Source organism: Scyliorhinus torazame, chromosome 5 (assembly GCF_047496885.1).
Source record: "Scyliorhinus torazame isolate Kashiwa2021f chromosome 5, sScyTor2.1, whole genome shotgun sequence".
NCBI classification, from domain to species: domain Eukaryota; kingdom Metazoa; phylum Chordata; class Chondrichthyes; order Carcharhiniformes; family Scyliorhinidae; genus Scyliorhinus; species Scyliorhinus torazame.
The window spans coordinates 292787548-292810310 of record NC_092711.1 but is presented as its reverse complement, the minus strand read 5'-3'; the positions used below and the strand labels follow the sequence as shown (position 1 = coordinate 292810310).

Below are 22763 nucleotides of genomic sequence, written 5' to 3'. Positions count from 1 at the left end.
CCAAAAGGGGAGAGGGGACAGATAGATGTCCCAAAAGGAAATCCCAGGCAAGGGAGAGAGACAAGTCCCAGCTAAGTTCAGCTAAAAAGAGAGGAACTTAGGAACGGGTTCCAAATTAAGAAAAGGGTTGTTAGTAGCAGACTTTAAGTAACGCACACGGAGGTAATTGAAGAGGGTTCAGGAGAAGCCCTAAAGATGCAAGAAGGCAGCCGAAGGTTGGTGACTCCATTTGGATCAGTAGTGTTTTGCTCAATGTGGCCAAAGATCTGAAGTTGTGCTTGTGAGTTGGAGCCTGGGTGCATACCGTGGTTTTCGGGGAGCGGCGGAGCGGCTCAATCAGACCCAAAGGCGATGGTTGAGAGTGAAGCCTGGGCAGAAGCTGGGGGGCGGAGGCAAGGGCGAGAGCAGAGGCCAGGCCAGATAGCCAGAAGCAGCAGCAGCCAGGACAGCCAGTGAACCACCACTGGCACACCTCTGAGCTTTGGTTGTCAAGGGAGCAGCTGCAGGGGTGACTTAAAGAACAAATAAAAGAAAGAAAGGTACAGCACAGGAACAGGCCCTTCGGCCCTCCAAGCCTGTGCTAATCATGCTGCCCGTCGAAACTAAAATCTTCTACACTTCCGGGGTCCGTATCCCTTTATTCCCATCCTATTTATGTATTTGTCAAGATGCCCCTTAAACGTCACTATCGTCCCTGCTTCCACCACCTCCTCCAGCAGCGAGTTCCAGGCACCCACTACCCTCTGTGTAAAAAACTTACCTCGTACATCTCCTCTAAACCTTAAACCTATGCCCCATAGTAATTGACCCCTCTACCTTGGGAAAAAGTCTCTGACTCTCCACTCTGTCTATGCCCCTCATAATTTTGCAGACATCAGGCCGCCCCTCAACCTCGACGCCCAGGGGCGTGTCAAAGGGGCCTGGCAAAGAGGAAGAGCATGGAGCTGCCAAATGTGTAAGTTCGCTTCTGCCTACACACCTGGGAGACGATCGCACGAGACGTTGTGATGTAAATCCTGCCCATTGTGACCCTGCCAAGGTGCCCAGGTGGCACTGCCAACTGGCAGGGACACTGCCAGGGTACCAGGTTGGCACTGCCAAGGTGCCATGCTGGCATTTTGCACAAGGCAGTGTTTCAGGCCAGGGGTGCCCTGCGTGGGTGTTGGAGGAGTGCGGAGGGGCCCTAGCCCCTTCACAGTGAGTTGATGCTTGGAGGGGGTCGGGGATTGAGTTGAGGCCGCCAGGGATCGGGACCCCATTTAAAAATGGGGTCCCGATCTCGTACTGCACTGAGGAGTTCCGGCGAGCCAGCCCTGACGGAATCCCTGGGCGAGCACTCAGAGCCTGCGCAGACCAGCTGGCGAGTGCCCTCCTAATTTCTATATTCCTCTGGGGCACCCACTGTTTTGAGCCCACTGAATCTGCCATAAGTCTCCCTTTTTTTCCTTATCTAATGCTGTACATCTCTTGACATCCATGGTTCTCAGGACTTGTTGGTCCCATTCTTTACAGAACTCCATCTCCCCCCTTCAAGTCTTTAAAATCAGGGTTCGAGTTGGTCTGGAGGGCTTTTACCCCTGCCACATCTCCGTTGCTGTCCGGTTGGGAGAGTGGAAGGATCTAGGGGCTGTTGATCTTGGTGGTGGACCGTTGGTTGGAGCAGGGTGCAGCCATGGCTTCATGCCCGTTTTCCATTAGTGAGTGCTGCACTATGCCTGGTCAAGTGGGTTGCTGCGGTGGTGGTTTGGGGCCATGTGTGTTGGTCATTTCTCTCTGGGTAGATGGGAGTCGTATCCATCTGGCTGTTGGTCACATCCCTGCTTCTTCTTCGTCCATCTTTCCCAGTGTCGGGAAGCCTTCTGAGATTGAGTGGAAGCTGTCCTTGGGATGGAAGAAGAGTGCAGAGATTGTTCACCTTACTTGAGTAGAGGTTGCATTGGGCTGCGACCTGGTTCCAGGGGACCCTGCGGTTTCATCTCACTGGCTGGTAGTTGCTGAGGCTGTGTCTAAGTCGGCACCTCAGCCAACTGCTCCGTGGTCACAGAGGCTCTGCTGGAAGTCATTCTGGCCCTGAGGTCAGTCCACTGGGTAACATCCTACATTGTGGCCCTTGCCTCGATTCGGGGACCTGAGAAGGAGAATAGATCTGATCCACGAAGAGGGACGAGAGGTGATAAACAAAGTCAACATTGGGTTGCTACTTTGTAGTTGGACTTTCGGGAGGTCAAATGTCTGGCTGCATGGGGACCACGGTTGTCTTCACCTCTCCTGCTGGTTGAAGCAGGTTGAGAGCTGTCCAGGTGTCTCTACTGAGGAATGAGGGTTCATATCACACGGTGTACATAACGTCTGTGATCTGTCTGTTGCTGTAATCGTGCTTGAACCATTCCAATGTCCGGGGATGGGACTCCCTGTGCAACTTGGGGGTAGGGTGCCCGTGGTTCTGACCCAGTCAGAACCCAGGCTTTGGAGCCACGGTTCATTGCCCGATAAGAAGGTAACTCCTGTGCAGGAATCTAACAGGAAATTGGTTAAATGGCCGTTGACTGAGATGCCTGTGTTCCAGTAGGGGGAGCTGCAGCATCTGATGTCATCCAGGAAGGAGGGCTGTGATGTCTTCTGGGTTGGCGGCCTCGACTTTGTGAATAGCTCTTGGATTGGCTGCATCCAGTGCGGAGGGCGTGCCTGGCATAGCCTGCAGAAGTGACAGTGGAAACATTTAGCAGCATTGGCCGGAAAGTGTTCCTTTCTTTGGGTGTGCTTTGTCCAGCAACACTGGCGCGGTCGTTCAGCAGGGTGGTTGGGTGCTGGCTTATCTTGGCTCGGACCTTCTCTGTACTTCAGCTGCCGCGTGTGGTGGAGTGTGTGAGATGTGGCTTCCTCCCCATGATGCGTTCTGACCTTGAAGAATGTTTCAACGTTGGTCTCGCACTCCAACAGCCTGACCAGCTGGACAGCCTTGTCGATAGTGATGTCTTCCATGGCCTGGCAAAGGTTGGAGGGTGAATCATTCGTGACACCAAGCACGATTCTGTCTCGGATGAGTTCTGATTTCAATCTTTGTATTCTCATTCTTCTGCCATGCGGTAGAGGTTGTTCAAAGGATTGACAGGCTCCCCTGGCTACTGGACTCTCCTGTTAAATTTGGCACATTCCAAGGTCTTCTTAAATAGTAGGTTGAAAAAGGGGTCAAAAGATTTTAAAATAACTTCAAACTTAGCAGTTGGTTCATCTATGGCCTGCCTGGCCCAGTTGAATAAAGTAATATGCCAACTTATTCTTCCTCCAACTTTTTATTTAATGCTGCAACTGTCTATACCTGAGGAATCTTTTTTTCTCATAGCTCCAATTATGAGATTGGACCGGGCCATAGGTGAGCCACATTGAGAGTAGAAATGAAGGCCTGTACTCTATGGTCAAAAAAATTTAAAGCGTGTGATGCGACCATCAATTCACACAAAACCAGGAGTAGAAGTAAACTGTGGCTTTAATCAACTAGGACAGTGCCTGCCTGCGACTGATCTGTTAGTGGGAGCCACCTACAGGGCGACTGCTCTTTAAACCTCCCCTCAAGGGTGGAGCCAGGGGCGGAGCCCACACAGGCCCCAACATGCTACATCACAGGTAATACCTTACAATGGTCCATAGGTGGGGCCCACATGGACAACAGCGTAATACAGATATGCACATGGTGAATTGTTACAGCAATACATTCACCACAGCGTGGATGTCCCTTTAAGAGATCGGAGAATTTCAAAATGGCAGTACCGGAATTGCTGAGGAGGAGATTTTCACATACATCGGAGTTTTGGCGTGACTTCTATAACGGTAGCGACAGACCCAGAGGAAGAGGAATCTACAAAATAGCCGCGGGTTGGGTCGCGGCGGGGTCAGTTGAATGACAGTGCCTTCTGCGGGTTGGGTCCAGTTTGAGAGGGCAGAGGTCTCGCATGCTGGGATGCTGAAAATATTGCAAGGCAATCAGGCTTTTGTTTAAACAGGGGTTTCTGCATGTTCAATCTCTGTTTTTCTTTTGTTGCGCTGTGGACTCGGGAGTCAAGTGGGGGGGTGGGGGGGTGGGGGGGGTGCTGATTTAAAGGTCAGGCTAACGATAAATGTCCAAGGAGTTTCCTGCCTAACTGATTTTTAAAAGAAATCGATCACAGGACTCTCTTCCCTGGAACCTTAAAAGGTTGAAGCAGATCCACAGGGATCCAGTGGAGACTTTGACATGAGCTTAACTTCTGCCTTTACTTCTGCTGCCGGGATCTACAGTCTCCGGAGCTTTTCAGGTGAGTTTTTTTCAGCTTCTTGCTTCTTGAGTGAGGTTTTCCCATTGCAGACATTTGTTGCTGCCATCCTTTTCTTGAATGCTTCAGTCTTTTTCTAGAGGATCTGGATTTTGATCTCCAGTAGCCACCATGGCGGCATGGTAGCACAGTGGTTAGCACTGTTCGTCCACAGCTCTAAGGTCCCAGGTTCGATTCCTGCCTTGGGTCACTGTCTGTGTGGAGTCTGCACGTCCTCCCCGTGTCTGCGTGGGTTTCCTCCGGGTGCTCGGGTTTCCTCCCACAGTCCAAAGATGTGCAGGCTAGGTGGATTGGCCGTGTTAAATTGCCCCTTACTGTCCAAAAAGGTTAGGTGGGGTTACTGGGTTATGGGGATTAGGGGCGGGATTCTCCGCCCCGCCACGCCACATTTCTGCCCCGACCGGCCGGCGGGATTCTCCGCTAGGCCAGCCGGTCAATGGGATTTCCCATTGTTGCCCACGCTGTTGGGAAACCCCCGGGAGCCAGCATAACGGAGAATCACGCGGGTGGAGAATCCAGCCCAGAATCTCACCCAGTAGGTGGTAGGCCTAAGTAGGTTACTCTTTCCAAAGGCCGGTGCAGACTCGATGGGCCGAATGACCTCCTTCTCCATGTAAATTCTACGATTTCTATGTTTTGTTTGGTTGTCACTATCCATGGAGTGTGCTGCTTTGACACTATTCAGCAAACTTGTAAAAGTTACCGAGTAATCTTTTTTAACATTACTGAACTATGTACACACTTACAGTAGAGGGTACATGTGTGGAGTGGACTTGATGGCACATCCTTACATGTTGCTACACTGCTGACCTAAGCTTTATGTCAGGTGCCTTTTAACATTACCAGTGGACGATACCATACACAGTTCCAGGATTAACCCTTAATGTACTGGGTCCTTCTTCTACTACCCTTTGGCCGGGATTATCCTGCACCACGAGCAGTGGGCATTGTCGATGTTTGTCACTGGCGGGGCCAGAAAATTCCCCCCCATGTTCAGAGTGAGGTGATTGCAGAGTTCACACGAGCTGACTAATTAGAAAGTAAACTCAAGCCACAAGGATGGCTGTCCATTTGCATCACTGTACCTTCTACATTACAAAAGATTGAAATGGAGACACCCTGGGCGGGATTCTCCGACCCCCTGCCGGGTCGGAGAATCGCCGGGGGCTGGGGTGAATCCCGCCCCCACCGGTTGCCGAATTCTCCGGCACCGGATATTCGGCAGGGGCGGGAATCACGCCACGCTGGTCGGCGGGCCCCCCCCACCGGCAATTCTCCGGCCCGCGATGGGCCAAAGTCCCGCTGCTGGAATGCCTGTCCCGCCGGCGAGGATCAAACAACCTAGGCGGCGCGGGCGGGCTCCGGGGTCCTGGGGGGGCGGCGCAGGGCGATCTGGCCCCGGGGGGTGCCGCCACGGTGGCCTGGCCCGCGATCGGGATCCACCGATCCGCGGGCGGGCTTGTGCCGTGGGGTCACTCTTTTCCCTCCGCCTCGGCCACAGTCTTCACCATGGCTGACGGGAAGAGACCCCCCTGCGCATGCACGGGGATGACGTCAGCAGCCGCTGACGCTCCCGTGCATGCGCGGACCTCCGCCGCCCGGCGAAGTCCTTCCGGCCCCGGCTGCCGTGGCGCCAAAGGCCTTTCCCGCCGGCTGGCGGCACGCCAACCACTCCGGCGCGGGGCTAGCCCCTCAAGGTGAGGGATTGGCCCCTAAAGGTGTGGAGAAAGTCGCACCTTTGGGGCGGCCTTACGCTGGAGTAGTTCACGCCACTCCATCCCGCCGGGACCCCCCGCCCCGCCGGGTAGGGGAGAATCACGCCCCCTGTCTGCAAAGCCATGCAAGCTTCTGAAAGACCAGTTTAAGCCAGCTACCTAATTAATTAGCTGCCTACTTCTGCTTCAGGCTGGAATAAACACAAATTCTCTTAACTTAAGAAGTAATTTTGAGTTGATTGCTGAGGCAGAAACGGTGGGGGAGGCGGCGGTGGCGACGTGGTATCGTCGCTAGACTACTAGGGGCAGCACAGTAGCACTGTGGCTTCACAGTGCCAGGGTCCCAGGTTCGATTCCCCGCTGGGTCACTGTCTGTGCGGAGTCTGCACGTTCTCCCCGTGTCTGCGTGGGTTTCCTCCGGGTGCTCCGGTTTACTCCCACAGTCCAAAGATGTGCAGGTTAGGTGGCTTGGCCGTGATAAATTGCCCTTAGTGACCAAAAAAGGTTAGGAGGGGTTACTGGGTTACAGGGATAGGGTGGAAGTGGGGGCTTAAATGGGTCGGTGCAGACTCAATGGGCCGAAGGGCCTCCTTCTGTACTGTATGTTCTATGTAAACTATGTAATCCAGGTTTGCGATTGAAGGGATGTTTCTCTGACATCAATGCTGCTTCTGGAATTTTGGGGAAAGTGATTAGTTGACTGGTTACAGGCCATAGTTAAAATCCGAAAGAGGATGATAAACTGAGAAATTTTGCCTTAAATTTTTTCCCCTATTAGGAACTGCCATTTCTCCAGGTCGGTGTTGTGTCATCGGTTCTCAGCATATTCTAAAGGAGTTAAAACAAAAGTTTTTCACTAAAACTATGGGGAAAAGTTGTAACTCTGGCAAAAGTGCTTGTATTTGGCAGGAATGTATTTAGGAAAATACAGGATCAGCATGCAGCGGTAGATAATAAAGAAATATTGCAAGGGCAGGGAAAACGCTGATCACCTTTGATAGCAAGAATCCTTATGGTCAGAATACGCCGGCCATTCGCTGGCGGTGGGATTCCCTGGTACCGCCGGCAGTGCATCCCCGCCCATGGGTTTCCTGATGGGCGTGGTGTAGCATCACTTCCTGCTCCCTCCCCCCTGGCTGGCAGGGGGGATGCAGTGAATCTCACACCATGTCATCACTGAAGACACCACCATCAATGGAAACGCTGGCTCAAGCCACTTCTTGTGGTTGTATTTTCTTCTTTTTTATTGTTTCATAGGACTGGCAAGGACAGTATGTGTTGCCCTAATTGCCCGTCGAACGAGAAGAGGGCAGTTAAGAGTCTACCACATTGCTGTGGGTCTGGGGTCACATGTAGGCCTGACCTGGTAAAGCGATTTCTTTCCTGAAATGACTTTAGTGAATCAGCTGGGTTTTTCAACAATCATAGATTATCATAGAATTTACAGTGCAGAAGGAGGCCATTCGGCCAATCGAGTCTGCACCAGCTCTTGGAAAGAGCACCCTACCCAAGGTCAACACCTCCTCCCTATCCCCATAACACAGTAACCCCACCCAACACTAAGGGCAATTTATCACGGCCAATCCACCTAACCTGCACATCTTTGGGCTGTGGGAGGAAACCGGAGCACCCGGAGGAAACCCACGCACACACGGGGAGGATCTGCAGACTCCGCACAGACAGTGACCCAAGCCGGAATCGAACCTGGGACCCTGGGACCATTGCTATCCACAATGCTACCATGCTGCCCTATCATCATGATGATCAGCATTACTGAGGCAAGCTTTATGTTGCAGATTTATTAATTGCATTGAAATTCCATCAGTTGCCATGATGGGATATGAACCCCTGTCGCCGAGAGCATAGCACAGGCATCTGGATTACTAGTCCGGTGACATTACCACTACACCACCCTCTTCCTATGGTACAAGCTGTCTCAAAAGACATGACGTTATTTTTCTTATACTGGTAGCTTAATTGCTAATTGCTGTTACACTCTAGGAGTCTCCTGATTCGTCTATTATAAACCCCGTAGAATAAAAGGCCCAGCTGCAATACAGATATAAAGCTGGCTGAGTGACAGGGAAGAGAGGGGACAGAAAAGTTTGAGGAGAAAAATTCTGGGGACTTCCGTGGCGTCAGGGGTTGGGGTTGTTCTCTCCGGAGAAGGCCCAAGATTTCCTCGTGGGGCAGCAAGGTACTCTCTCATTCCTCCATAAGGAAACCAAAGGAAAAAATGATTAACATCCTTCTGGTCCTCTTGTGGCACTGTCTCCTTTTGTCACCATGTTGCCCTGGCAAGGATGTCAAGCTCCCCACCCCTGCTGTACAGTCCTCTGTTTGAAATAGCAGTCATGTTCGAAGTTGGTGCCTTGTGGCATGTGTCTATCCCGCGTGGCAGATTACGATTCACATCAGCAGAAAGCAGCAATTTCAACATTTGGTGCAATATTGTGAACAGGGAAGGCGCTGGTGATAAACGTCAAAAAGGACAGAGGCAGTGGATAGGGCAGACATGCGGCAGAGGAACTTGAACGCAGAGTAGTGTGAAGTGATGGGAAAAGTGATACATTTTGGGAGGAAGAATGCGGAGAGGCAACATGAAATAAAGGATACAATTCTAAATTGCCACTGTGTGGCCATTTTAACTGCCCCCGTGCCTATTTTCAAGGGTTAGATTTGGGCCCTGTGCCTCTGCTGGTCATCTTATGCAATAGCTGGCCAACCTGCCATCAAAACATTTTTGAATATTACCCAGATTAGGCTGCTGAAAAACTGCAATATAATTGAGGCAGCTCCCCTAGCAACAATATTTGCAGATCACAATGTGCGCTTACCTTTGGGAACCATTCTGCAATTCATATGCAACAGAACGGCATTAAAGATGGTGGCAAGCAGTCAGGTTTGCGGGGGTTATTTTTGTTTTTAAAAACAGTAATTAATTTTTCAGGAATTAGTGCGGAGAACTGAGGCAGACTTTCATGTCTCGTCATCTTTCACACTCCTGAGCTGACTGCTGATTAGCTGCAAGAATTTGCCTTGCAAGCCAAGGATTCCTGATGACATGTGTAGTGAAACCTAAAGTTGTGTGTGTGAGCTAAATTCCTCGAGTTTTAAAATGCTAGCCCCTCTCTTCGGAGGGTGCATTTTAACAAAATCAAAGCTGCAGTGCCCAATAAACATGTTTCCATGGTTTTTCAGCCTTTTATTAAAAGAACTCTCTTTTTTTTATTGCAATTGTTCTCAGTTACAGCACATGTAATGTATTCATAAATTGTTGGCATGGCATATGTGGTTCCTCATACATAAAACAGAGCACCCTTAATCAAAATCACGTTCAGAGGAGTTTTTGGACCAAGATAGAGGTTTTACTTTGTGCCTCTGACAGAGTATGGCTCAGTCTGGGATCCAGTTTCTCGGCCCCAGGATTGTTCGGACTAACACTGGGACTAAAGCCGTCTCAATATGTAAAGAGATACTCTTATGAAAGATCAACCTCGCCCAGGTATTATCAATCAGTCTTCTGAGGGATAGCTTCTCACAGGAGGGAAATGGTAAACAATCGTAAAATAAAATTCAAGGTCAGCTGATCTGCCCGTGTTAATTTGCACTGTTTAAACTAAAAGTTTGCCAGCACCTATTTTTGGGCGTGGAGGCCGCCGTCCCTGATCTGCCTGGTCCTGTTGAGGCAGGAAACACGCAAACATCAGGCTGTCTCCTCTCCTGCCTGATTGTAACGTTAAACCGAGTGTGGCCTGCACAGCTGGCTGGCTGCATATTCAACAGAGGATTTTAAAGTGCGCAAAGCTAGCATGAGCTCCAGCTAGCCAGCATTTCTTTTTATTATTTTTTTATTTATTTATTTAATTTTTTTTTTTTTTTTAATTACTTTTTCTGAGTTACCAAGCCAGGGCTCAGAGTGTGGGTCAAGGGCGAACCCCTACTCCAGCTCCTTGCCTGCTCCAAAGACCAATTCAAATTCAAATTGAATCCAATTCATGATCCCCACAAGAGAGACATACCAGGTCTGAGCCAAAAGGCAGAGCAGATACTACACTTGATCTTAGCCAAAAGGCCAAGAAGCGATTAGCCTGCATCTCTTAAAGGCAGTCTGCCCCTCTTAAAGGGGAGATGCACAGACTGAAAGGAAGCTGCTGCTGGCTGCCAGGACTGAAAACGGCTGCAAGAAGAAACAAAACAAATGGAGTAACAGGCCCAAAAGAGAATGAACTCTCAAGTTTAGAAATGGGGCTCTAGGTCAACAGGGAGAGAGCGACCGTGGTTCCGCAGGGTGTCCCAGGAGTCCTCAAGGAATACCCTTCCCCCCCAAAAAATAAATGGGAATAGATGGCCAAGTGGGGCATTCAAGGAGTCTGACCCCAAGGAAATGGCAGCATTATTGCAAAAATTCAATAACCTCAGATGGGTGGTCATGGTCAGAGATTGCATCTTCAAAACACATCGCCTACCCAGCATCTTCTCCAGTTGTTCAATGGAACACACCCCCACCATTCATTCTGACCCGAGTGGTCAGGACTCAGGCCTAACATTCAGATGCTTCACCTTATCTGCACAGATGCCATCTTCATATCCATCTCTCACTGCCTGCACGTACCTCCTGCTATTCAGCTACGACGGGTATACCACCCAAATACAAAGCCATACACTCACCAACATTCTTCCCATTCTCTCGCGCGAAAGGTGGAAGGCAATAGAGGGGAGAAGAGCAGAATTGACAGGGGACAAGCGCACCAACACCTCCTAAGCCCTACAGAGGATTATGGTTCTCTGCACCTTGGGACTGTACTGTTGCAGGACAGGTTTCATCCGGCATTGCCGAGAACATTCCAGATGATGCTACGTTCCTCACCTTCGGCAACTTCACCTCTCCACATTTGGCGATCTGGTATAAAGTGTGAATGATTTGGATTTCTGACCTGGATGAATATTCTCACTGGTCTGTTTCTGACTAAGCCATCGAAAGAGGATAGCCATCTTCCTGGACAGAACAAAGAGCGGCTCTCACCATGGGGAGCTAGCCTCCAGAGCCCTGAGTAGTTAAAACGTTATCAGTTACGTCCTAATGGAGATGAAAACAGAAAATACTGGACAATCGCAGCAGGTCTGACAGTATCTGGGCAGGGAGAAGGAAGCTACCGTGTCGAGTCTGGATGACTCTTTGTCAAAGCTGGAGAGAACTGGAAATAGGGTCAGATTTATACTGTTGTTGGGGGGGGGGGGGGGGGTTACTGGAGCGGTGGGGCTGGATAAGGGGCCAGCGAAAGGTGGAGATTCCCACTCCACTACCCTATCCTCATAACCCTGTAAATGACTGTTTTGAGAGCAATTTGTTCTAAAGCGGGTGGCCTAATCCTGATACTCCTGCACAGAATCAGTCTCTATTAGCGAGGAGATAGCGTCAGTACAGGAAGCAGGAACCACTCACAAGCTTAGTGAAGCCCTCTGAGAGAGCCGGAAGCACTGCTTTGAGGAATGCTTATGTCATCATATCTGCTCTCACGGTCACTGTCCGTGTGGAGTTTGCACATTCTCCCCGTGTCTGCGTGGGTTTCACCCCCACAACCCAAAGATGTGCAGGTTAGGTGGATTGGCCACGCCAAATTGCCCCTTAATTGGAAAAATTAATTGGGTACTCTGCTCTCACAAAGGAATGGGAGTGCGGTCAGCAATGGGGTTACAGCAATGGGGTTACAGCAATGACTCAACAGAGTAGAGTAAATGAGCTGGCGGGTTAGATTCATGACCCCTCATTCATCCAAACTTATCTTCCATCCAAAGGGCAGCACCTCCAACTATACAGAACTGGATGTCCATTTTGATTAGTCCTGGAACAGAACTTTGACTTCCTTCAGGATCGAAAACAGTGGTGTAGAATACAAAGCTCTCCGATTGCAATCTAACAAGTTCGAGCATGTGTCTTCTAAGGCCATCAAGGAATATGGATGACTCACCTATACATGGACAACACATCTAACCAGAAAAGTCGAAAAAACTGATCAAAACTTTTTAAAATGTTGATGGAATACTAAAATCCAACAAGTCAAGAAGGCCTATGATATTTGAGAGTAAGTATCTCATGGTCTTTGTAATCGAAGCTGTTGATATTATTCCTTCACTGCTAAAGGAGCAAAAGTAAGATCAGGAAAAACTGAAGGAAGAAACTGAAAATACACATCCCAAAGGCACTTGAGATGGCCTTGGCGGGTGACCTCAAGGGTCTTTGACTGAAGAGGTCTTGATTTCACACTGCAGCATGTTATGAATAGGTCAGGAGGGGTCAAATGGCCTCCCTCTTTTCCCTGCCGTAGTTTTTTTTTTCAAATGGACATACTTGCCAATTCTGTGAGTTCATGGAATCATAGAATTTACAGTGCAGAAGGAGGCCATTCAGCCCATTGAATCTGCACCAGCCCCTGGAAAGAGCACCCTACTTAAGCCCACGCCTCCCAGCCCATCACCATAACCCAGTAACCTCACCTAACCTTTTTGGACACTAAGGGGCAATTTAGCATGGCCAATCCACCTCACCAGCACATCTTTGGACTGTGGGAGGAAACCGGAGCACCCGGAGGAAACCCACGCAGACACGGGGAGAACGTGCAGACGCCACACAGACAGTAACCCAAGCCAGGAATCGAACCTGGCACCCTGGAGCTGTGAAGCAACTGTGCTGCCGTGCTGTTAAAAAGAAACAAGGATTATTTTTAATATGCTTGACCCGGTCCAAGTAAAATAATTTCTTTAATGCTCTGGCGCTCACAAACACTCTCGAAGTTCACACGCACATACACAAATAGTTTACAGAACAGGTAGAATAGGGTTAAGCAATTTAGAGTCCAGCAAAATTAAAGATGTAAACGGCTCTGAAGGGTTGGTAACTTGGCAGGCTTCAAGGCTGAATTCAGTGGTCCTGCCACTTTCACTCGATGGTCCTGCTGCGTTTGGTGTTGAGGCAATTTAAAGATTCAGCCATCGAATTATCTGCTCTTCTGGAAACAGTGTTTTTAAAAAAATCTCTGCCTGCAGCACCTGGATGGTTAAAATCAGCAGACAGGGTTCAAAAGTAGCAAGTTAGATAAGGAGAGAGAGAGAACCCGCTCAGGGTCCTTCTCAGTTACTCATTCTGTTCTGCAGAGAAAACAGTTTCTTAAACATACAAAGGGTTGGCTTGTCATATGACCTTCTCTCCAACTATCCAGTGACACAAATACAGTCATGGTGAGTGAATTCCAGTTGTAACTCAATTAGATCATAGCTGGGAATGCCTTTCTCAGCCATTGTCCAAGTGATTAAATTTAGTACTTCGTTAATTAATTAGCAAGTTAATCTAATTGTAATAAATAGTGTTTAAAGTTGCAGTATGGCAGGACAGCTTGGCTGAGTGGATTGCACATCTTGCAGTATGTGGGAAATCATGGATACACCATGTGGCCCGGGTGAACACACATCTGCGGGAAGTGCCCCCGGCTGCAGAAGCTCGAGCTTTGGGTTTTGGAACTTGAGCAGTGGCTGGAGTCACTGTCCTGCTGCGGTGAGGCTGAGAACTTCATGGCGAGTACGTTGAGGGAGGTGGTCACACCACATGTTAGGAACATGCAGGCCACGAAGGAATGGCTGACTTGCAGGTAGTGCTGGAGTCCCCTGAGCCTATCACGCTTGCTAATCCATTTTGGATACCGACGATGGTTCCTCAGGAGAGTGAAGCCAGAGTCAGGTCTGTGGCATCATGGGTGCTGCATAGGAGAGGGGGAAGAAGAAGAGTGGAAGAGCAATAGTGTGATGGGATTTGATAGTCAGGGGATCAGGGAGGCGTTTCTGCAACAGGCCGTGTGTTGCCTTCCTACGGCCAAGACCAAGCATGCCATGGAGTGGCTGCAGGATATAATTCTAGGGACGGTGGACAGCCAGAGGTCATGGTCCAATTTCCTACCAATGGCATGGGTAGGAAGAGGGATGAAGCCCTGAAAGCATATTTTACGAAGGAAATTAAAAAGCAGGATCTCAAAAGCAGCAATCTCAGGATTACTCCAGCGCCATGTGCTAGTCAGAATAGCAATAGGGGGACTGAATCAATGCAAGTGTGGTTGAAGGATTGTATAGGAGGGAGGACATCAGATTCCTGAGGCACTGGACCAGGTTCTGGGGCAGGTGGGACCTGTCCAAGATGAATAGGTTACACCTTAGTAGGACCGGGACTAATATCATCACAGGGTGATTTGCTAATGCTGTTGGGACGGGTTTGAACAAGCTTGTCAGGGGGTTGGGAACCTGAGGGGTAGCTCAAATTGGAAGGAAGCAAAGCTGGGAACAGGAAGTAGAAAAGTAGCAACCAAAATTAGGAAGCAGGTGGAATGAAGATGAGTATCAACTAGGCTTAGAATGGAGAATAATATTTCAACACGGTGCTGGACCCAGCACTGGATCGCTCTAGGTCCAGGACGGGTAAGAGGCCGGCTGCGGCCAAGGTGCTTAGGGAGTTTATGGACCAGATGGGGGGAGTGGATACATGGAGGTTTGACAGGCCCCTGGCCAGGGAATTTTCATTCTTTTCCCACGTCCATAGAGCCTACTCCCGGATAGATTTTTTTATTTTGAGTAGGGCGCTAATCCCGAAAGTGGAGGGAACGGAGTATTCAGCCATAGCCATCTCAGACCACGCCCCGCAGTGGGTGAAGCTGGAGTTAGGAGAGGAGAGGGACCAGCGCCCGCTGTGGCGTCTAGATGTGGGATTATTGGCGGATGAAGTGTGTGGGCGGGTGTGGGGGTGCATTGAAAGATATTTGGAGGCCAATGACAATGGGGAGGTGCAGGTGGGGGTAGTCTGGGAGGCGCTGAAGGCGGTGGTCAGGGGAGAGTTAATCTCGATCAGGGCCCACAGGGAGAAGAGAGAGGGCAGGGAGAGGGAGAGGTTGGTGGGGGAGATCTTAAGGGTGGACAGGAGATATGTAGAGGCCCCCAAGGAGAGACTACTCAGGGAGCAGCGGAACCTCCAAATGGAGTTCGACCTGTTGACCACAGGGAAGGCAGAGGCACAGTGGAGGAAAGCGCAGGGGGCGACGTATGAGTATGGGGAGAAGGCGAGTCGGATGCTGGCACACCAGCTTCGTAAGAGGGAGGCAGCGAGGGAGATAGGTGGAGTTAAGGATAGCGGGGGGAATATGGTGCGGAGTGCGGTGAGAATAAACAAGGTATTTAGGGACTTCTATGGGGATCTGTACAGATCTGAGCCCCCAGAGGGGGAAGAAGGGATGCAACGATTTTTGGATCAGCTGAGGTTCCCGAGGGTGGAGGAGCAGGAGGTGGCTGGTTTAGGGGCGCCAATTGGGCTGGAGGAGCTGGTTAAAGGATTGGGGAGCATGGAGGCGGGGAAGGCCCCGGGGCCAGTTGGGTTCCCGGTCGAGTTTTACAGGAAATACGTGGACCTGCGAGGCCCGTTGCTAGTGAGGACTTTCAATAAGGCAAGGGAGGGGGGGGACCTTGCCCCCGACAATGTCCGGGGCGCTAATCTCTCTGATCCTGAAGCGGGACAAGGACCCACTGTAATGTGGGTCGTATAGACCGATCTCGCTCCTCAATGTGGATGCTAAGTTGCTGGCAAAAGTGCTGGCTACGAGAATTGAGGACTGTGTCCCGGGGGTGATTCATGAGGACCAGACGGGATTTGTAAAGGGCAGGCAGCTAAACACTAATGTGCGGTGGCTCCTCAATGTGATTATGATGCCCTCGGTGGAGGGAGAAGCGGAGGTAGTGGCAGCTATGGACGCAGAGAAGGCCTTCGACCGGGTGGAGTGGGAGTATCTTTGGGAAGTGCTGCGGAGGTTTGGGTTCGGGGAGGGGTTCATCAGCTGGGTCAGGTTGCTATATAGAGCCCCGGTGGCGAGTGTGGCTACGAATCGGCGGAGGGCGGAGTACTTTTGGCTGTCCCGAGGGACGAGGCACGGGTGCCTGTCCCCCTTGTTGTTTGCATTGGCAATTGAGCCTCTGGCCATGGCACTAAGGGAGTCCAGGAAATGGAGGGGACTGGTCGGAGGGGGAGAGGAACATCGGGTGTCGCTGTATGCGGACGACCTGTTGCTGTATGTGGCAGATCCAGTGGAGGGGATAGCGGAGGTCATGCGGATCCTAAGGGAGTTTGGGGACTTTTCGGGCTATAAGCTCAATGTAGGGAAAAGTGAGCTCTTTGTGGTGCATCCAGGGGACCAGGGAAAGGGGATAGACGATCTGCCGTTGAAGAGGGCGGAAAGGAGCTTTCGGTACTTAGGGATCCAGGTGGCTGGGAGTTGGGGGGCCCTGCACAAGCTCAATTTGACGTGGTTGGTGGAGCAGATGGAGGAGGATTTCAAAAGATGGGATGTGCTGCCGCTCTCGCTAGCGGGCAGGGTGCAGTCGGTTAAAATGATGGTCCTCCCGAGGTTTCTCTTTGTGTTCCAGTGCCTTCCCATTATGATTCCCAAGGCCTTTTTCAAACGGGTAGGTAGGAGCATCATGGGTTTTGTGTGGGCGAATAAGACCCCAAGGGTAAAGAGGGTGTTTCTGGAGCGTAGTAGGGACAGGGGAGGGCTGGTTCTGCCGAATTTGTGCGGCTATTATTGGGCTGCCAATGTGGCGATGATCCGTAAGTGGGTAATGGAGGGAGAGGGGGTGGCGTGGAAGAGGTTGGAGATGGCGTCCTGTGTGGGCACGAGCCTGAGGGCGCTGGCGACGGCACCGCTGCCGCTCTCGCCGACAAGGTACACCATGAGTCCGGTGGTGGCGGCGACGTTGAAGATCTGGGGGCAGTGGAGACGACACAGGGGTGAGGTGGGAGCTTCGGTTTGGTCCCCGATTCGGGAGAACCATTGGTTCGTCCCGGGAAGGATGGATGGGGGATTTCGGAGCTGGCATCGGGCAGGGATTAGAAGAATGGGGGACCTGTTTATAGATGGGACGTTTGCGAGCCTGGGGACGCTGGAGGAGAAGTTTGGGTTACCCCCGGGAAATGCTTTCAGGTATATGCAAGTGAGGGCGTTTGTGAGGTGGCAGGTGAGGGAATTCCCGCTGCTCCCGGCACAGGGGACTCAGGACAGGGTGATTTTGGGTGTATGGGTTGGAGAAGGCAGGGTTTCGGTGATCTACCAGGAGCTGAAAGAAGAGGAGGAGGCCTCGGTAGAGGAGTTAAAGGGCAAGTGGGAGAAGGAACTTGGGGGGGAGATAGATGAGGGTCTGTGGGCTGATGCCCTGAGTAGGGTTAATCCTTCCTCCTCTTGTACCAGGCACAGCCTAATACAATTCAAGGTTACTCATAGAGCGCATATGACAGGGGCGAGGTTGAGTAGGTTCTTTGGGGTGGAGGATAGATGTGGGAGGTGCTCGGGAAGCCCGGCGAATCACATCCACATGTTCTGGTCGTGCCCGGCACTGGATGGGTTTTGGAGGTGTTTCGCGAGGCCTATGTCCAAGGTGGTGAAAGTCCAGGTCAAGCCGAGCTGGGGGTTGGCACTATTTGGGGTAACAGACGAGCCGGCAGTGCAGGAGGCGAAAGAGGCCGGTATCCTGGCCTATGCGTCCCTGGTAGCCCGGCGGAGGATCTTGCTATTATGGAAGGACGTGAAGCCCCCCAGTGTGGAAGCCTGGATAAATGACATGGCAGAGTTCATTGAGCTGGAGAGGATAAAGTTTGCCTTACGAGGGTCTGTGCAGGGGTTCTTCAGGTGGTGGCAACCGTTCCTAGACTATCTCGCGGAGCGTTAGGAGGAGGTCAGCAGCAGCAGCAACCCAAGTGGGGGGGGAGGGGGGTGTCTCTTTCGGAGGGGGAATTTGGGTGGGTGGGGGGGGGGCTTCCCTACGGGTCCCTTTGAATGCCATATGGGGGGGGGGTTACTGTATATGGGGAAACCCAATGTATAAGTTTTGTATAATTTTTGACTGTTGTGTTTGTGTTTCTTTCTTTTTGTTATGGGGGGGGGGGTTTGTTAAAAATGTTTTTGGAAAATTTGTATAAACATTTTTTTTTAAAGAATGGAGAATAATGTCAAAAAGGCAAAGTTAAGCAGCTGGATTCACCATCCCGCCGCACCCGATTTCTGGTTCCGCACGCTGGCGGGATGCTCTGTTTCGCTGGCCGGTCAATGGGGTTTCCCATTGTGGGGCAGCCCCTCGCCGTCGGGAAATCCCCGGGCCCGGGCTGCCGGCAAAATGGAGCATCCTGGCGCCGGAGAATCCAGCCGAAGGCAATTCCACCTGAATGCACTCTGCATTCACAACAAGGTAGGTGATTTAAAGGCCCAGTCATTATGGAAATAAGGCTCCAGGGTGACCAAGACTGGGAAATGGTTAATTAACATTTAGGAAGGGCAGGCAAAAGGAAAAAGAGGTGAGGTTGTACAGCTAATGAGGGATGGCGATTAGTAAGAGAGGACCTCAGATCGCAAAAAATAAAATGTGGACTCTGTTTGGCTGGAACTAAGAAACAGCAAGGCTAGTAGTGTTAATATATCACCAAACTCTAGTGGTAGTTTGGGGGATGGTATGAATCAGCAGATTGGAGAGGCTTGTAGCATGGGGAATACAATGATCAGAAGTGACTTTAAGCTGAATATAAAAGCAGAAAATGTTGGGTGAACTCAGCAGGTCTGGCAGCGTCTGTGGAAAGAAACAGAGTTAATGTTTCCAGTCCAAATGGTCCTCCTGTTTTTCCAAGGATATAATTCTGAACATTTCTCCTTTGCTTCAGTTCTGTGGAAGAAATGGTAGAAATTGGGCCTGTTCTCTAGAATTTGAAGATGAGGAGTGATCTCATTGGAAAGTTCAAAATAGTAAAGCTGGTAACAGGAAGTAGAATAGTAGCAGGGGTCGACAGGGTGTATTCGCTGGCAGCGGGATTCTGTGGTGCCACCTGCAGCGCACACGTGGCCACAGGTTTTCCGGCGGTGTGAGGTGGCTTCAATGGGAATTTCCATTGACAGCGACGGGAGCAGAGATTCCCGGTGTCAGCAAATGGTGTACTGCCTCCCACCGTCGAGAAGCAGGCGGCTGGGGGGGCCGGAGAATCCCTCCCAGGGTAAATGCAGGTAAGGGGTGGGATTCACCAACCCCCCCCCCCCCCCCCCACCCCCACCGGAGCGGGATCCTCCGTCCCGGCAGCCGGCCAACGGGGTTTCCCATTGTGGCCACTTCCAAGCCTTCAGGAAATCCCCGGGCGTGAATGTGCTGCCGGCAAAGCGGAGGATCCCACCAACGGAAAATCCCGCCCAAGCTGTTTCCCTTGATTGGTGAGTCTAGAACCAGGGGACACAATTTCAAAATAAGGGGGAAGCCACTTGGGACCGAGGTGAGGAGAAATTCTTTTACTCAGAAGGTTGGAATTCCCGAGAGGGCTGTGGAATCTCAGTCATTATGAATGTTTAAAGTAGTGATTGACGTACTTCTAAATGCCAGTGATATAAAGGGATATCGGAATATAGTGCGTGGAAAAAAGGCATTGGATTGGATGATCATATTGAATGGCGGAGCAGACTCAACAGGTTGAAAGGCCTACTCCTGCTCCGATACTGAATCCCTGTAAGCCCCCTCAGACACATGTAAACGATCGCAACGTATTCATTAAAGATGAGTGTTTCTTGGTGCCTTGGTCAACATTTATTACTGAACCAACATGACCAAAAAAGATAATGTGGTCATGTGTGGCACCTTGGCATGCACAATGTGGGGTTGTTACATTTGCTGGATCACAATCATGACTGTACTTCAAAAATATCTCCAATTGGGTGTAAAGCAGCCCGAGGTGCCATCTAAATGCAAACCTTTTTCCCTTTTGCAAACCTCTTTTCTTCCTCAGTTCTAGCCTGAAAGTGACAATCAATTGCAAAATTGCCCGACCAAAACCAGAATGAAACACTGGAGGTTTCACATCTCAATGTACAATATTCTCTTATTTTCTCCAATGCCACGCTCCAGCACATGAACTGAAATATCGTAAAATGTGAACTTTTGAACATAAGGTTGTGACATTTGCATGAAAATATTTATTTACTACAAGTTAACAAAAACCCAATTTTAGCCACAGCTGAAAGGCTTGTTTTAAGCTTTGCCCAGATATTTTTCTTGTGCCTGTGCCAAAAACTGAGGACTGAACAGAAATCCTTGTTACTTAACTAGCTCAATGAATTAACATGAGCCTTCATGTTCTCGTCTTGATATAGTTGAGGAAACACACTATGTGATTGTGCGATTTAGACGGTGTTACGATCAATTTGTCACTGTTTCGCTGGGATACCCCACCCGCCCACAACTGTCACAAACCCAGGTGAGAAGATGACTGACTCCATGGGCGGGGTTCTTCGTTTGGGGGACTATCTTCTCCCGCCGGTGCTGAATTGCACTAGTTTTGCGAATCCCTCGCAGTTGTAAAGCGCGATGCTATTCAGTGTTTCACGCCATGCAAATTAATGCATGGCGTGGAATACTAGGGATTCCCAGGGAATCCCGCTATCGAGCCGCCATTTTGAGTGAGTCCAGATAGCGAGTCCCGCGGCCGGCCATCAACCCCGCACAACAAACCGGCCCCAGCCCCCCCTTCCGCACCACATATCATCCCCGATTTCCCCCCCCCCCACAAATCAGCCCTCCCCGTGCAGCATGGCAGCCCCCATCCCCAAGTGCAGGGGTGACCCAACTTGTGGACCCGCCAGGGACCCCTGCAATAGGAGGTCACCCACAAGGACGGAGAATCACGGGCGGGTGGAGCTGAGGGAGCCGGGCCCACTAAGTAGATGTAATTGGGTCATTATGAGCCGTTTGTATTTATTTCCAGCGGGGGGTCAGAACATGGCATAGCACCGATCCCAAGTTTGCCCTGACCCCAATTCTCCATCCCATCGAGGAATGCATTCCAGGCGTCCCGGGGACAGAGCCACACAGCGCCACGGTCCCAGGTTCGATTCCTGGCTTGGGTCACTGTCTGTGCGGAGTCTGCACGTTATCCCTGTGTCTGTGTGGGTTTCCTCCGGGTGCTCCGGCTTCCTCCCACAAGTCCCGAAAGACGTGGGGCGGCATTCTCCGAAATGGAGGCAGAGTGTTCGCGCCATCGTGAACGCCGTCGAGGTTCACGACGGCGCGAAACGGCCCCTGTCCCGACCGATTCAGGGCCCGATAATGGGCTAGGAACGGCGCCGCGTCATTTACACGTGACAGGCCTTGGCGGCGCCGCATACATGACGCGGCTTGCGTGGTTGCCGTCCTCTCTGAGTCCGCCCTGCAAGAAGATGTCAGACGGATCTTGCGGGGCTGCGGAAAAAAGGAGGTCCTCCTTCAGAGAGGACGGCCCGATGATCGGTGGGCACCGATCGCGGGCCACACCCCATTTGAGGCCCCCCCCCCCGGTGCAGGATCCCCCCTCCGCCCCCCCCCCCCCCCCCGCAGGCCACCCCGCAGCGTTCCCGCGCTGTTCCCGCCGGCAGCGACCAGGTGTGGAGGGCGCCGGGGGGGTAACCCGCCGTTTTGGGCTGGCCGCTCGGCCCATCCGGGCCTGAGAATAGCAGGGGTGCCGGAGAATCGCCATTTTGGGTGTCTCGGGCGATTCTCCGGCCTGCGCCGCGCGGAACTCGACGGGGCCGTTCTCGCCGCTTGGGAGAATCGCGGGAGGGCGTCAGACCGGCGTCGCGGGAAAATTTGGCGACCCAGGCGATTCTCCCAACCGGCGCGGGAGCGGAGAATCGCGCCCGTGCTGTTAGGTAATTTGGGCATTCTGAATTCTGCCTCAGTGTACCCGAACAGGTGTCGGGGTGTGGCGACTAGGGGCTTTTCACAGTAACTTCATTGTAGTGTTATTGTAAGCCTACTTGTGACACTAATAAAGATTATTATTATTATTAAATCTAGTGAAATGGGGTATTAGAATAGACATGCTTAGACCATGCTGTAATTGTGACAGCAGCAGTCTCTGTACAGCAGACAGGCAATATTCAGAGGGGTTATTCCTGCTTACTAACCCAGCTCGTGTATATATTGTATCTGGTGTAAATGGATTTGAATTCCGGTTTATTGTCACATGTACCGAGGTACAGTGAAAAGGATTGTTCTGGGTACAATCCAGACAAATTGTTCCATACTTGAAAAAACATAGGACACACAATAAATACAGAGCGCAAATACATAGACACAGGCATCGGGTGAAACACGGAGTGGAGTACTACTCAGTATAGAGGTTGCTTGGAGAGATCAGTTCAGTCCATAAGAGGGTCATTCAAGTGTCTGGGAACAACAGGGAAGAAGCTGTTTTTGAACCCGTTAGTGCGTGTTCTCAGATATTTGTACCTGAGTCAGACTACAGTTCCTCTAACACAATCTAGCACATTGATTAAACATAAAGGGCAGGATTTTCCATCCAGTGACGTCGGTATTGGGAAACGCAAAGAACAAAGAACAAAGAACAAAGAAATGTACAGCACAGGAACAGGCCCTTCGGCCCTCCAAGCCCGTGCCGACCATACTGCCCGACTAAACTACAATCTTCTACACTTCCTGGGTTCGTATCCTTCTATTCCCATCCTATTCATATATTTGTCAAGATGCCCCTTAAATGTCCCTATCGTCCCTGCTTCCACTACCTCCTCCGGTAGTGAGTTCCAGGCACCCACTACCCTCTGCGTAAAAAAACTTGCCTCGTACATCTACTCTAAACCTTGCCCCTCTCACCTTAAACCTATGCCCCCTAGTAATTGACCCCTCTACCCTGGGG

General features: G+C 51.0%; 1 pseudogene; it reads right to left on the bottom strand.

Moving 5' to 3' along the window:
- Positions 1-9911: 9911 nt before the first annotated feature.
- Positions 9912-10112, bottom strand: LOC140422837 (U2 spliceosomal RNA; annotated as a pseudogene).
- Positions 10113-22763: the final 12651 nt, after the last annotated feature.